Source organism: Euprymna scolopes, chromosome 24, assembly GCF_053919585.1.
Source record: "Euprymna scolopes isolate OS-2025 chromosome 24, ASM5391958v1, whole genome shotgun sequence".
In the NCBI taxonomy this organism is placed as follows: Eukaryota; Metazoa; Mollusca; class Cephalopoda; order Sepiida; family Sepiolidae; genus Euprymna; species Euprymna scolopes.
The window spans coordinates 19,967,433-19,983,737 of NC_136505.1; positions in this window are offsets into that span (position 1 = coordinate 19,967,433).

Consider the following 16,305-nt stretch of genomic DNA (forward strand, 5'->3'; position numbering starts at 1 on the left):
CTGTTTGTTTTAGTGTTACCACTATCGTTATCGTAGCTTTGGAAATGTTTAAGTTAAGTAGGAGGCTTTACTTTTTGAACAAGCGAAAGCGCGGTCTGGACGCTCATGAACAATCATGGTTCAAATTTTGAATACCTCTGTTCAGTCTGGGAAGACAAAGGATACTCACTGTAGGAGCAGTTGCACGTGTAATTGTGTGGCAAGGGTTGTACCAGACTTCTCCTGAATCGTCACTGCTTGAGTCCAGTGGCAAGAATAAGTCTCGGATGACTGGAAACAATGCCGAAATAAGCGGAGAGAACATACAGCACCTGGAAGTTCCAAAATGGTCACCCATCTGGTACTGACCAAGCTGATCGCTGCTTAACTTCGATGATCTGACGGGAACCGGTGTGTCAAACGTGATTATGAAGAATGTTCATTACGGGTTCATCACTGGCAAATGTAACTACATAGGAAAATAATTGCTGGGGAGTTTGTTTTGGTAGGTCTTTAACTTTTTGAGTTAAAAAAAAAGTAGGTGACTTTACTTTTGGAACGAGCCTCGTATGAAAAAGCGCGCTCCGGACGCCCATACACAGCCATCGTTCATCGTTGGCAAATATGCATAAAGAATGGTGGTGACTATGTAGAAAAATAAATTCTGGAGCTAAAAACGATTGCTCATTTTTATGGTACTACTTCCGTCTACGTAGCTCTTTAACTGCTTGCGTCAAAAATAGAAGGCTTTACCTTTGGATCGACCTAGTAAACATATTTCTTAAATGTAAGGCTTAAGTTTATGAGGCTTAAGTTTATGAGCCTTAAGAACAACTTCAAATTCAGAGAATAGATTTTAAACTCTTCCAACTTAAGGTTATCAATACTACAATCTAAAAGGAAACAAAAAGCTACATTCCAAAATTTATTTTTAAAATTTGCATTTTTATTAAATTAGCCTTTTTACATATGATTAAAATAATAAGACCAGAGATAAAAATTCTATTAAATTGTACAAAAAGTGTATGAAAGTGTAATCAAACTTAAAAATGATTTCTACCTCCACTGCTTTTGATGACTTCTAAAAATTCTTTGGGGCATTATAGAAATATGGGTTTCCATTAAGGTGCGGGGTATCCTGCTCTAATTTCTGAAGATGGCTTCACGAAGTTCAGTTTTTGTTGAATATTGTTTGCCATTTCGATAAACCTCTCTTGTCATCCATCCTCAAACATTTTCAATTGGGTTCAAGTCCGGTGAGCATGCAGGATATCCCAAGAGATGGACTCTGTTTTTTTTTGTAGAAAGCTCAAGATCTGTCTTGGAGTGTGGATTGCAGCATTATCCTGTTGGGATAACTTTCCATCCTCACGCAAACAATGATGCTCCATCATCAAAGATGCCTTTTTTGTAGCATGCTAATATAACCAGCTGCTGTCTGACAACCCTGCACCACCTGGAGCTTAATCGTCTCTCTGTAAGAAAAGACACCTCATACCATTACGGACCCTCCACGTATGGAAAACATTTAAAGAGGCATGTTTTTGCCATGCCAATATCGCTGGAAGCCATCAGGACCATTTAAATTGATTTTTTTCTCATCAGAAAACAGGACTTTCTTCCACTTCTCAACATCCCAGGTTTGGTATTCACGACCAAATCTTAAGCGGTCTACTTTGTCACCTGGAAGCAATCGAGGAATATTTTTACGCTTTTTATTACCATGCCTTTTCATTGAAAGTGTCGTCTGATGGTTATTGGATTGCAATCAGCATCTGTAACCGCCTTAATTTGACTAGAAGAAAGTCTTCTGTCATTCATAACAATCCGTGTGATTCTCCTACTCAATGTAGGAGAAATTTGGGAGAGGGCTACCAAAGGATTTTCCATAATTCTCAGTGTTCTTTAGAAAGTTGCAAATAACTGTTTTACTGCGATTTACCTTAGCTGCTATCATTCACTGTGACAAACCTTGCTTATGGAATCCTAGAATTCGATAGCACTCAACTTCGGTTAGTTTTCTTGTTTTAGGTATGGTTACACCTTTACACAGTTATTGCTAATCTCTAACTGAACTAAAAACATTAGAATTACAATAAATCTAACAATTTATACCTTTGATCTTAAAAATTTGATCATGTGTAAAAAGATTAATTTAATAAAAATACGAATTTTTAAATAAAATTTTTGGAATGTAGCTTTTTGTTTTCATAACATTTTAGATTGTAGTACTGGTAACCTTAAGTAGGAAGAGTTTAACATCTATCCTTAAAAAAGGTTTCTTTTAAAAGATTTTTAAGTGGTCTTAAATATTTGCTCAGCAGTGTATATATTACACACACACACACACACACACACACACACACATATATATATATATATATATATATATATATATAGAGAGAGAGAGAGAGAGAGAAAGAGAGAGAAAGACTGTAAGACAGACAGACAGGCAGACAGAGATAGAAATATACAAATATACAGATGTTCGTGTCAATTGTAGATTATCCAGTTAATTTGATAAATTTGAGTCAATTTATCTCTTGCCATAAGAAACTCACTGCTTAGGGAAATTCATCTTTCAAGGATTTTATGTGATTTGGTTTCTCACTATAAACGTCGTTTAAAGAGGCAATAACTTTTCCGAAATGTAGATTTCATCCAGATCTGTTTCTCATCAAGTACACGTCATCAAAAAACAGTGCACTCTCATTAAACATGCATAATCGTGCATGTTTGCACATGGAAATATCTTATATTTGAATATGTACACAAATAGTACTACTACAATGTAGTATAAAAAGAAAATAATAAAATTCCTTTGGATATTGACGTACAATGGAACACCAATATAACTAAACGTGATAAAAATAAAAAAACGAATAAAAAAAATGTCAAGTTGTAGATATTTGTCGTCCAAATAGGGCAATAATAACACCCAAAACGGTAGAAAACCTAGCAGTATACGTGGTTATTTACTTCTTTTTCACCGTAAGAAAATATGACACATGGTTGTGAAATAGTGAAAATCGAACCAGCGCCCTTAAAAGAGGAGCACTCTGGCCCTTTAGAAATTACCATGGAAGCCACTGACATACCCCCGTAGAAACACCTCATACAATAAGCAATAAACGGAAAAACAGGAGGAAAGGACCTGGGTGATTCACCTCCTAAAACTACCCAGAACCATATCTCAGCCCGATAGATGTAAGGACATTCCATACTAAAAAAATGGCAACGATTCTGTCCGACTGTCAACTGGCGTGAATGTAACCTTCTCAGGCTTTGGCAGAAGAGACAAAGGCGAATACATATATTCTAATTGTTTTGGTATGATTTTCTTTTGTTCATAATATTAAAAAGAAACTAACGCTTAGTAACCTTGCGTCTAGAACGATTAGTTTTTGGTCGGTTATTTTGATCTGCGTCGACCATATGTTGGTCGGCGATAAAAAATCAAATCCTGATTCTGAATGCATGAACAAGAAAACGTTCTTTGCTTTGAAGTGTATTACGTCGTTAGATTTCGTAACCAATCTTTTAGGAAGACAATTATCTGAGAAAGTAAAAAAAAAGAAGGATTTCGCTAATTGCATTTCCTGTAGTCGAACAATAATCAAGGGAGATAAATACGAGCGACACATTTTCTATGTGGTTATGTTTGAACTTCTTAATTGAATCTCTTACACAGGGAACTAATCATTCCGGTTCTCCGTATTCTCGGTTTTTCACACCATTTTTGTGTGACATTTGACATTTTCATCCTTAAGGTTCTTGCTTTGGTTTAAAATTGATTACTTTCGTTATTGAATACCGAAAGGAAAATAGTTATTGGGAAACGCTTGACTGTATACAATTAATAGAACACGTATAGTTATTTTACCTATGTGTGGAGAGTGTATAGCAACGGTAATTACCGTCTTGGTGCACCTAGTGCGAACCCTGGTATTTTCATTGTAGGACTTTTACTAAAATATTAGCTACCTTTATGTGGTTTCTCATGTAATACTTTCTATTCGAAATAATATGGAGAACGAATGTTAATAAAATCGAGCTGGAAAATTAGCAAGCAGTGCTCGTTCACAGTAACTTACGTATTTTATATTTGTTGCGTAGTGGAAATTGTTAGCTCATACATTTCCAACATTATTGCTGCGTGAATCCGATGTGATTTTACTCTGCAGCTTCCATAGTTGACCGCAGTTTTGGTTGTTTTGTTTTACGTCATATCAACCATTTTTCCGTTATTAAATAATGATTCTAGTTTATTTTACTAACGGTTTTTATACTTGGATTTCTTTTATATCTTCAAATATTCATTTATAATATATATTTTAAAAATTTTTTTACGGCATGTCAACCCTATTCTAAGTTATTTTATATCGAATCTGGTAATTTCTATAAAAAGTTTTATAATTATTTTATATTTTCGGACTGTTATCCTCATCTCCATAAATGTTGTTTCACGACGTTTCGCTCAAATATTTCTCTGTTCTTCGCTAGGTGGTCAGAGGACTAGATAAATACGAAAAAAATCCTGTATTTATAAGACCAAACACTTCCACATTGATCGCGCTTCGGGGCCCGTGGCGCAGTGGATAAGAGGCGTTGATTCTTTACGATTCCAGGTTAGCATTGTCTGTAGATAGCGATTTCCATCCTATGCAAAGTCGGCCTGGGGATTAAGTAACCAAAACGAGGTGAGACGACAACTATGGAAGGTAGTTATTACTGGGGATACAGTTAAGAGACTCAGCGTTCCTATCTTGCCGTGGTAAACCACCTGACGAAGGCCAGAGGAACAGTTGGTCGAAACGTCGTAAAAGAACAACAGCAACAACTATGAAGATGAAGATAACAGTCGCAAAACAAATAAATAAATAAACAAATAAATAAATAAACAAATAAATAAATAAACAAACAAATAAATAAATAAATGAATAAACAAATAAATAAACAAATAAATAAACAAATAAATACATAAATAAATATACAAATTACTCATTTAGAGTTTGTATGTATTAAGTTCTTTATATCTTAAAATATTCTTTCAGAATTTTGGTTTTGTTGTTTTTTTTACGGCATATCAATCCTTTTCCAGTTATTTAATATCGAATTTACTGATTTTTGTAAAATATTTTCTCCTTCAAGTTCTTCACATATTTATTCATGGTGGTTGGTCTGTTTGTTTCGTAGAGGAAAACTTTTGTCTTGGGTTTAGGAGAACATGATTAAGTTTGCAAAGTAAATAGAAAAATACTAGCACTAATGATAGCTTGATCTGGTAGGAACAGATAGAAAACTAGTTCTATCTCGCAGTCACCATTTCCTCACGCACTGTGTGCTCTCCTATCCCAGATTTCTTATATATTATTTTGGGGACCAGACTGGGCACAAATTATCTCACGTTACTTATTTTATTTAAAATAATTAGGTAAAATATTTCGGTGCTTATACAGTATAAGGACAGATCTATTATCGGAATCGCCCGAATGATTTACGGAAAACGCAAAGATTAGGCAAAATGCTAAACGCCTCAACCCTATTATAAAATATCACAAAGAAAAATTATTTCTTATCATTGATTAATTTTTAAACAAAACTTAAAATATTTATTTTGATTAGAACAAAACAAATCTTAAAAAATCATAAAAGAAGAAAAAATCACATAAAAATAAAAACAGTTTTTGTTTTCAATCAGTTTTTTTTTGCTTTTCAACAGAAATGTTTATTTATAAAACTTTTTTACAGTGTGTATTTTTTTCTTGATTTGAAATGTAATTCTCTAAAAGTTTCGTAAAAAATGCCCAATTGTTTTCATTTGTTAGCTAATTTTTTATTAAAATTTTCCTTAGTTTTTAATTAATTTTTTGTTGTATTAGCTTCGAACTAACAGAAGTAATATATTTTTCAGTGAATAAATTTATCAACGTTTTCATGAAAAAAATCACGAAACTTTCGTTTGGCACCTTTTTGTAAACTGATAAGACGATTCCAACGAATACATGGTCTTTATACTCTGCGACACATTATGTTGGTGAATAAATATATTATAATTAAAAATTATTGAAATTCTTTCAATATTCTAATCATATTTGTACCTCATTTGCCCGTGTCCACTGTGTTCAACCACAAAACTGCATTGCCGTAGCCTTCAAACACATCACATAACACAAATGTTTGTAAGGTAGATGACACGTTCGAATAACCTGATCCCTCAGCACTATTGTGAAATAGAGAGACTACAACTTGGATGTCTTCAAGTCCAACGTTAACAAATTCCTAATGAACCGCCCCCTTAAGTAAACACTTCATCAAATCTCCACACTAACGTAATGTACTTGCAATAACCCTTATCCCTGAGTGGCTTCCGGGCCTTGATAAGTGGTGATCACTGTGTAAAAAAAAGACAAATGTTTAACACATTCGCTAAAGGGAACAATGATTGAAGCTTATCGTAACCACAGAATAAAGAATATATTGTGAAGGCAACAGGACACCACAAATTATTAAGTATATTTCTCAATGGGATAAACGTGTGAAGCTCATCGCTAGCGCAGTATACATTTATTTATTGTGAAATAAAATGTATAATGACAAATCTCTATTATTTTTAGCGAATTTGGCTGAACTAAAAAAGAAGTGAATGATCAGCACACCTCTCCCACCTATGTAGCTTTCGAGTACCATTTTAGACACATTCAGTCGTGATAATAAGATACTACATTGCTTCCTACGAACAACATCATCACAATCGCAACATCTTTAGAAGAAAGGATTATTTTTTTCTCTCTAAATATTTACTCCTACCACCGCTACTAGTTGTCACCGGAATAAAATCTACACGTTTCAAAGATTCTGTTATTGCACCGACCGTAATCGGTTATTACATACATAGACCTAACACAATTTTTCCAAATTCCGATCATAAATAACAAAAGCTCCCTATCCTAAATCTGTCCATTCTGATTGGCTGAGCTCCGATAATTCTTATATTCCGGAATGCAATTAATAAACGAACGTTTATTAACATAAAAATATGTCATCACTAAGTGGATATTAAGAAGTCTTCGTGAAAACAAGAAATAAATTGAATAGCCTTTGCTTGCGACATTAAATACCATTAAACACACTACGTGTACATTGGTGATGTTTCAAACCGACGCGTTTTATATATATTTATATATTATTTTTTATATGTATTTATATATTATTTCTTATATATATTTATATATTGAGGAGTTTATCTCCCAAATATTTGTGTCTTTTACTTGAATGGATCTTATATTAACATTTCTCGAAACAAACAAAAAAAAATTAAATATACGAAATTTGTAAATTATTTTATCCTTTCCATGCGATTTGACGACATTTATAAGTAAAAAATACGGAAGTTTATTGAACGAAATATAACAAACTTATTTTTTTGCTTACTACTTTATTTCCGCAATATATTTCTTCCAAAAAAACCGTAATTTCTTTTCAAAACAAATCGTAATAAGAAAACACACGATTATTTGGAAGCTAAACACCTTAATATATAAATATAAATACAATTAGTTGGCTTAAAACATTCCACGTAAGCACACAAATTATAATTATAATGCAATTAACATTAGACTAAATATAAAAGGTAAGCTCCCAATTTTTTTCGTTGCTTTTATTATTATGGCGAATAAAATACGGAAGTCTTTTATTATATTTCCTTGACTAAATTGAAGAAGTCACCTCCCTAAAATTTGCGTTTTTTAATTATTATGCCTAAAAAAATACACGGAAGTTTATTAAACGAAATAAACCATTTATTAAACGAAATAAACCATTTTATTTCAACGACATATTTCTTTTAATAAAATTCTGTATTTGTTTTCGGAACAAATCGTAATAAAAAAACACACGCGATGTCTGAATACGAAACTCTGTAATATATATATATATATATATATATATATATATATATATATATATATATATATATATATATATATATATATATAATGTATCGGTTTCAAACATCGCCAATCTACACAAGCAAACAAAATATAACTAAAATGACGTGTAAAATACATACATGCTTATATATTCACACACACACACACACACACAGACACACACACACACACACAAACACACACACACACACACTATCTGTTTTTCTCAATTTGGCTTTTATGTTTGCGAAAATCTTCTTGTAGCTTTCAATTTGGTCTTTTTTTGGCACTTTTTAAAGATTTAGCTTCAAATATTCAATAAAGTATGGCAGCCGAATTAGGGTCAGCTCTTGGACACGTTTAACCTTTTAGAACCTTTAAAAGACACATAACTCTCAGGTTGCAAATTAATTTAAAACAAAAAGGATTGGTGTATCTAAAAGATACTGCCCTTACCATTTACCTTTTTTTATTTATTCGTAATATTTACACGCGATTATCAGATGTTCCTTTCCAATTAAAACTACTACCTTAAATTTCTTTCTTTTTGTTTGAAAATAAAACCTGTACTTGATAATAATCGCTGGAAAAAATACGACAAATTAAAAGTAAAAAGATTAAAGGAATCATTGTTCAGGTCAGCAGCAGAGTTTTTTGGTTGCTGTTTTTTTTTCTTGTGACACAATGTTGACATGTTACGTGAAAGTACAGAATAACTACAGTGCATAATCAAATCTCCACGTTGAGACTGGGTTTGTAGATATTAACGCTGTTACTTTGGCACATTACATCCATTTTGCCCATGGGCGCCAGTGTCCGCTATTTTACTGGCCCGGCAGTTGTTTCCACCAACAACCGTAGTTTTTTATTTTTTTTATTTTTTACAAGTGGTGTAAATTTCAATCATGACTCTATAATAATATATACAAAATTTGGACAAATTAAAATATATTTAAACATATTTTACGACCGAGAAAAGCCCCCTCACCGAGTCTTTTATAGCTATACGTACAAATATAACTTTCTATTATATGAGACTCTATTTTAAAAATCTCATCTGAAACATCTTAATACTGAACTCCATGAATTGATTCCAATGAGAATTTCAGCATAGAATGGTTTAGAATATTAAAAGAATTTCAGCCAAATTAATATTGTGAATTATTCCGACCATTTCCGCCATCTTTTATTCCGAGGCAGATGCGATTTTCGAAACTTTAATAAAACAACGGAAGTTGAGAAGGAAATCTCCAAGAATTCCCCTTCCACGATCGGCATGTTTTAGTTCACGAATCAAAACACGCCATTCACCTTCATGAAAGAAATCTTTATTATTATTGAAACAATCTTTAGAATAACTTTCAAATGCACTACGTCATAAATTGGATCGTCCAAAATCTTCTCATCGATTGAAATTAAACCATTATATTACAATATTATTTCTATTAAACAGCACGAAACTTTATTAACAAGATTCGGGAAAGACTACAAACCGGTTCAGCATGTTTTGCTATCGTAGTCTAATATATGGTAGCTGACATTGCTAATCTATTGAATAGGCGGTGAATCTTGTTTTAAAACTTCTTGTTCCTTATCGAAAGAAGCATGGTGGTGGTGGTGGTGGTGGTTGTGATGATGATGATGATGATGATGATGATGATGATGATGACGACGACGACGACGATGACGACAAGGATTTACAACAAAGAATAAATAAAGAAAATCGCAAGAACGAAAGAACAAAAACAGAAATCCAAGAAAAGTTTTCCTAAAAAATACACACATCTACACATAGACATACATAGATAAATAACGGTCGCTATGTAGTTAAGGGCACGAACTGAATTCATCCATTTCTTTTCGAAATGAATGACATTGATCAATAAACAAGAATTACATATGGTGGTATTTTCCTCGGCGTAAAACGCGTCAAATGGTCGTAGATTGTCAAGTAGTGTGAACATACTGAGGAGGAAAACCCGGTGTGTTTGGAGAGTACTGGGACAAATGAGGACTCATTGGTAAACGATGATTTGCAAGGGTTTTCAAAAGGAGCTCTCAGCTCCTAAGATATGAGTAGGGGATACCATTAATTATTACAAACGAGATAATATTGATAATGACGAGTGAATAACTATTCAAATACTACTACTACTACTACTACTACTAATAATAATAATAATGTGTCGTTTTTTGTTTTATTTTACGTCAGTCGAAGTTCTCAGATATCAAGCGGCCCACAACCTGGGGCTAACACTGGAAGTCTATACGAGATACATAGATATTCGAATGTTCCGTTTTAGTTCATTATCTCTCAAACACTGAGTTAGTAAAGAAGATGAGAACATAATTTTCCTCTCCCCAATTAACCATTTTTATACGTTGTAGTATGTCTTTCATTTTGGTCTCTTGGTCTTACTGGATTCCAGGACAAGAATTTATCTAGTCTGGTGGAGTATCCAGCTTCGTGCTATTACTTGAGATAACATCACTTGGAGAAGGTGCACCATTCCTCATAAAAGCTATTGTAAGTTAGCCATAGTGAGGAGATCTTATTTGGGCAGCGAATACTATGTGATTTTGAATATTTGGTCAGGATTTACTTCTATGGAAAAAGTATCCTCATGCCAGTTTGTTCTGACAAACCCCTGTATAGAGAGACCGTAGATACTCGACGACAGTGTCTAGTAGACATTCGTGGGTAGAAAAGTGTGAAGCTACAACACCTCATCAGTAGTTGTGAGAAGATAGCTAAAAAGGATTATAAGAGGCAGCATGACAATATTGTGAGAAAGATCGATTGGGATATATGCAAGAAAGTACGGTTGGAATGCAATTAAAAATGATGCGAGCATATTCTTGAAGGGGTGGTGGAGAGTAGTAATGTGAATTTTTTGTAAGATATGACTATCAAATGTAATAATGCGATTGAAGAAAGAAGACCAGATTAAGATTTGTAGAAAAAAAACACAAGCAATAATAATTGATATAGCAATGCCAGCTGATGTGAATGTGGAGAAAAAAGAAAAAGGAACAGATCGAAAAGTAAAAAGACTTGAAAAAGGAAGATAAACTGTTGTGGAGGTTGAAAAAGAAAGATAAAACTATTGTGGAAGTTGAAAAAAGGAGATAAACTATTGTGGAAGTTCAAAAAGGGAGATAAACTATTGTGGAAGTTTAAAAAGGGAGATAAACTATTGTGGAACTTGAAAAAGGGAGATAAACTATTGTGGAACTTGAAAAAGGGAGATAAACTATTGTGGAAGTTGAAAAAGGGAGATAAACTATTGTGGAAGTTGAAAAAGGAAGATAAACTATTGTGGAGGTTGAAAAACGAAGATAAACTATTGTGGAAGTTGAAAAAAGGGAGATAAACTATTGTGGCAGTTGAAAAAGGGAGATAAACTATTGTGGAAGTTGAAAAAGGGAGATAAACTATTGTGGAACTTGAAAAAGGGAGATAAACTATTGTGAAACTTGAAAAAGGGAGATAAACTATTGTGGAACTTGAAAAAGGAAGATAAACTATTGTGGAAGTTTTAAAAGGGAGATAAACTATTGTAGAAGTTGAAAAAGGGAGATAAACTATTGTGGAAGTTGAAAAAGGGAGATAAACTATTGTGGAAGTTGAAAAAGGGAAATAAACTATTGTGGAACTAGAAAAAGGGAGATAAACTATTGTGGAAGTTTTAAAAGGGAGATAAACTATTGTGGAAGTTGAAAAAGATAGAAGTTGTACCTGTTGTGATGGGAGTCCTGAGAAGAGTGATAAAAAGAATTTGACAAGTGGATTGAGAAAATTGGGATCTATTGCAATGTTGGACTGCTTGAAAATAGTGCTTTGGTGGAAACCTCAAAAATCTCGCGGAAATTGCTGGAAGAATGAAAAAAAAATTCCGATTGTTATTCGTTTTAATCCGATTATCAGCATAAAATCAGTAATAACAACAGTCAGTCACAAAAGGTGACAACAGAAATTAGATAACAGACGAAACGAAAAACGACATAAGTGAATACAACGAACAAGCCTAAAAAGAATGTAAGAATAAATACGATCAAGTGGGAAGACCATACAACGCACCGCAATAATGCGAACAGTTGAAAAATCTAGAAAACTCGATTGAATATAAAAACCGACCTACTTAAACAATAATAGCTATAAAGAAAAGCTCTAAATAAATAAATACATGAATAAATAAATAAAATTATACGAGCCCAATGGATTTATACAGCCGAAATTTCCATAAAATACCCCACTCACCACTGGGAAACATATACAGATACCTGTGTGGTAACATCAGACTTTACTGATATCACACAATATGACCTTGAAGGTTTGAGGAAGATGGAAATACCGAGGAGTTGGAGCAACAGCCAGACCTACACAGAGAGAGTTCGAGAGTATTGGAACCAAAAGGAGGCTTATTTTCATTGAAATTCCTGAGCAGAATAATAGTTGTGGCTATGGAGAAATAAATGGTAAGTTGTTGTTTCAATAATTGTTAAAACAGACAGAAAGTGGTGGAAATCTGAGAAGACTAAAGAATTCAGGGGGACACCTGGTTATTTTCATTGGCTGGTTGTTTTTGTTTTACGGCATATCAACACTTTTCAGGTTATTTAATGCCGAATCGGGTGATTTTGAAGAAACATTTTTTTAACAGAATATATTTGTTTTTTGCAAGTCAGTTTCTATTTAACCCATAGTTGGGACCCTAATAAGGACTACCACTCCGAGTCAGAGTGGACCTGGGAGCAATGGCAATTAAAGGGTGGCTCCACACTCCCCAAAACCCGACAGCTGGGGCCTCACCATCGGATATACTTTAAGGTCATATCCAGGACCCCCATTGAGGGACTTTTACCCTCTGCAGGGGGGCAGTCGGCGTATTCTAATGCCCCACCGACAGGGCCTTATTTTCATTGATGGCGACTTGTATGAAAACTCGTAGTGAATATACTACTACTACTACTAACACTAATACTACTAACACTACTACTGCGAGCAGTCATTAAAGATTAGGTCTGTGAAAACTTTAAATGAGTAAATTATAATAAGGTGATTTGTTTATGGAGATGTCATCATTATCATATGAGTTCATAATCCGATGATTCTATTGTTGGCATTGGTTTTCGCGATTTCTCTCTAGATAGAATTCTTTCTAGAAAGGCGTTGCATAATTACGGGAGGGACCAGGTGAATGTTGACAACAGTCAAAGTGAAAGTCGTTTTTGTGGGACGAAATGAATTGAAACTTGGAGCATCCAGGTTGTCAGTCTGTGTTGTTTACCACTGAACTACCTTCACCTCCCCATGAAGATGTGCTTGTAAATAAACACGTGATATTATTATAATAAATATATGGCGTCCGTCTCTATCTATAATTATGCTTTTATTCTGAAATATTGAGAAATAGCGTCCTCTTTGAACTCTTTTGTGATGATTAAAAATGTTATAAAGATGTCGACAGCCCGCCATAATCGAAGTTTATCATAGAACAATTGTTTTTGAAAATTATAGAATCTGCGAAGATTCAGTATAATCCCTGTATACGTTACACGTCAGTTACTTATCTTGTAACTACATATTGTATTGCTTATTTGCAGTAATGATCTCTTTTTATATTTGTATGTTTGCCGTTCGAAATATAAAATATCTTTGGATAAAATTACAAACTTTTATTTAAAAGAAGTTATTTTTAAATGTGCTCTCCGTGCTTCTGCCAAATAGCACGCAGACGGGAAAGACAAACGCTATAGATAAGAGCAAACACTCTTCTGTTTATTGTAAATTTATTCATAATTAATGGTGGAAATTTACACGTGTTATATTTTTAATCGTGATAAGCTGAGATTGTTGCATGCATACTCTCATATTCAAGATTTTTTCAATATGGAACCTTGCCAAGACTACATGGGAAAACTATTAAATATAAAAATGGGGCTATAAAAGAAATACGATAAAACTGTTTGTCTCTATATGAAGTAAAATTGTAAAATTATTTACCTACAATATGAAGGATCATCACAAAATCTTTTCTACCTTATAGAGAAATGCAGTAAAACTATTTTTCTCAGATGCGATACAACTATTTGTTCCCACACGGAAAAAAGGCGTAAACTATTTTCTCTCTTAATGAGATAAATCTATTTGCTCCCATATGGAAAAAAGAAATAGGATATTTTCTCTTATATAAAGAGATGAGATAAAATTATTTGCTACCACATGGAAAAAAGAAATAGGCTATTTTCTCTTATATAAAGAGATGAGATAAAATTTTTTGCTCTCATATGGAAAAAAGAAATAGGCTATTTTCTCTTATATAAAGAGATGAGATAAAATTATTTGCTCCCATATGGAAAAAAGAAATAGGCTATTTTCTCTTATATAAAGAGATGAGATAAAATCTATTTGCTACCACATGGAAAAAAGAAATAGGCTATTTTCTCTTATATAAAGAGATGAGATAAAATTTTTTGCTCTCATATGGAAAAAAGAAATAGGCTATTTTCTCTTATATAAAGAGATGAGATAAAATTATTTGCTACCACATGGAAAACAGAAATAGGATATTTTCTCTTATATAAAGAGATGAGATAAAATTATTTGCTACCACATGGAAAAAAGAAATAGGCTATTTTCTCTTATATAAAGAGATGAGATAAAATTATTTGCTACCACATGGAAAAAAGAGATAGGCTATTTTCTCTTATATAAAGAGATGAGATAAAATTATTTGCTCCCACATGGAAAAAAGAAATAGGCTATTTTCTCTTATATAAAGAGATGAGATAAAATTATTTGCTCCCACATGGAAAAAAGAAATAGGCTATTTTCTCTTATATAAAGAGATGAGATAAAATTATTTGCTCCCACATGGAAAAAAGAAATAGGCTATTTTCTCTTATATAAAGAGATGAGATAAAATTATTTGCTCCCACATGGAAAAAAGAAATAGGCTATTTTCTCTTATATAAAGAGATGAGATAAAATTATTTGCTCCCACATGGAAAAAAGAAATAGGCTATTTTCTCTTATATAAAGAGATGAGATAAAATTATTTGCTCTTATGTGGAAAAAAGAAGTAAACTATTTTTCTCTCATATGAAGAGATGCGTTAAAACTATTTGCTCCCATATATTGAAATGCAGCAAAACCATTTCTTCCAATTAAAGAAAGAGGTAAAACTATTTTCCTCTTATATAAAGAAATAAAATAAAACTATTTTTCTACTCTATAAAGAAAAAATATAAAACTATATTCTTCCATATAAAGAAGATCTTGGGCGTCTTTAAGTTCAACATAAACAAACTCCTGACAAACCACCTCCTTAAGTAAGACATTCTATCAAAACCCCCAATACTAATGATTACTACGATACTATCTCATTGATTACTGTACACGCAATAACCCTTATCCTGCGTGGCCTTCGGGCTTTGATAAGTGGTGATCCCCATGTAAAAATAACTATTTTCCTTTCATATAAAATATGAGTTATGACTATTGTGTCCTTTGTATAAAAAACAGCTATATCTTATTTCTGCCACATATAGAAAGGATGTACAACTATTTTCCTCCCATGTATAAAAATTCAGGTAAACTATTTCGTCCATATAAAGAAAAGAACAACATCCACTTTTCCTAGATATAGATATAAAGTAAAAAAATCTACGTCCACTCATAAAAATTTAAATACTTAAATTTTATATTTAATTTAGAAAATGCCATTATCTATGTAGTAAACATTTTACATCATTATGAATGGTTTTACAAAATAGAATAAAGCTTGAAAATTAGTTGTATTTGTTCCCAAAGAAAAATATTCAATACAATTGAAAGTTAATTTCTTGAGACAACAGATTTTATTCACAACAACTAGAATAACAAAGCCATTGCTTGACTAATTATTAGCGTATTCGCTCTACCAAGGCTTGTTTATCCAGTGTATTCTCTATTCAATTCAGAGTTTAAAAAAATGCCAATGCTATTTGTGACAATAGCGTGTTTTCTTTAAAGAACATTAGACTTCGTTATTATCTTATTATTGGAATCGTTTGAGATGAGTCATTTGTATGTGTGTTTATTTATTTATTTGCAGACAGTTATCCACATCTCCATAGTTGTTTTAAGACGTTTCAGCTAACTATTCCTCTGGCCTTCGTCAGGTGGTTAACCGCGACTGGGATGAGAATGCTGAGTTTCTCAATACCTCTATCCACTGCACCACGGACCCCGAAAGCAAAGTGTATAGAGGCGCTGAACCTGTATAGTTCCAGATTAACACTGTCTGAAGATAGCGGTTTCAATCCTGCCAAAAGCCGACCAAGTTATTTGTTGGCCAAAATGTGGTGAGACGACAACAACTATGGAAGGCAGTAACTACTGAAGATGCAG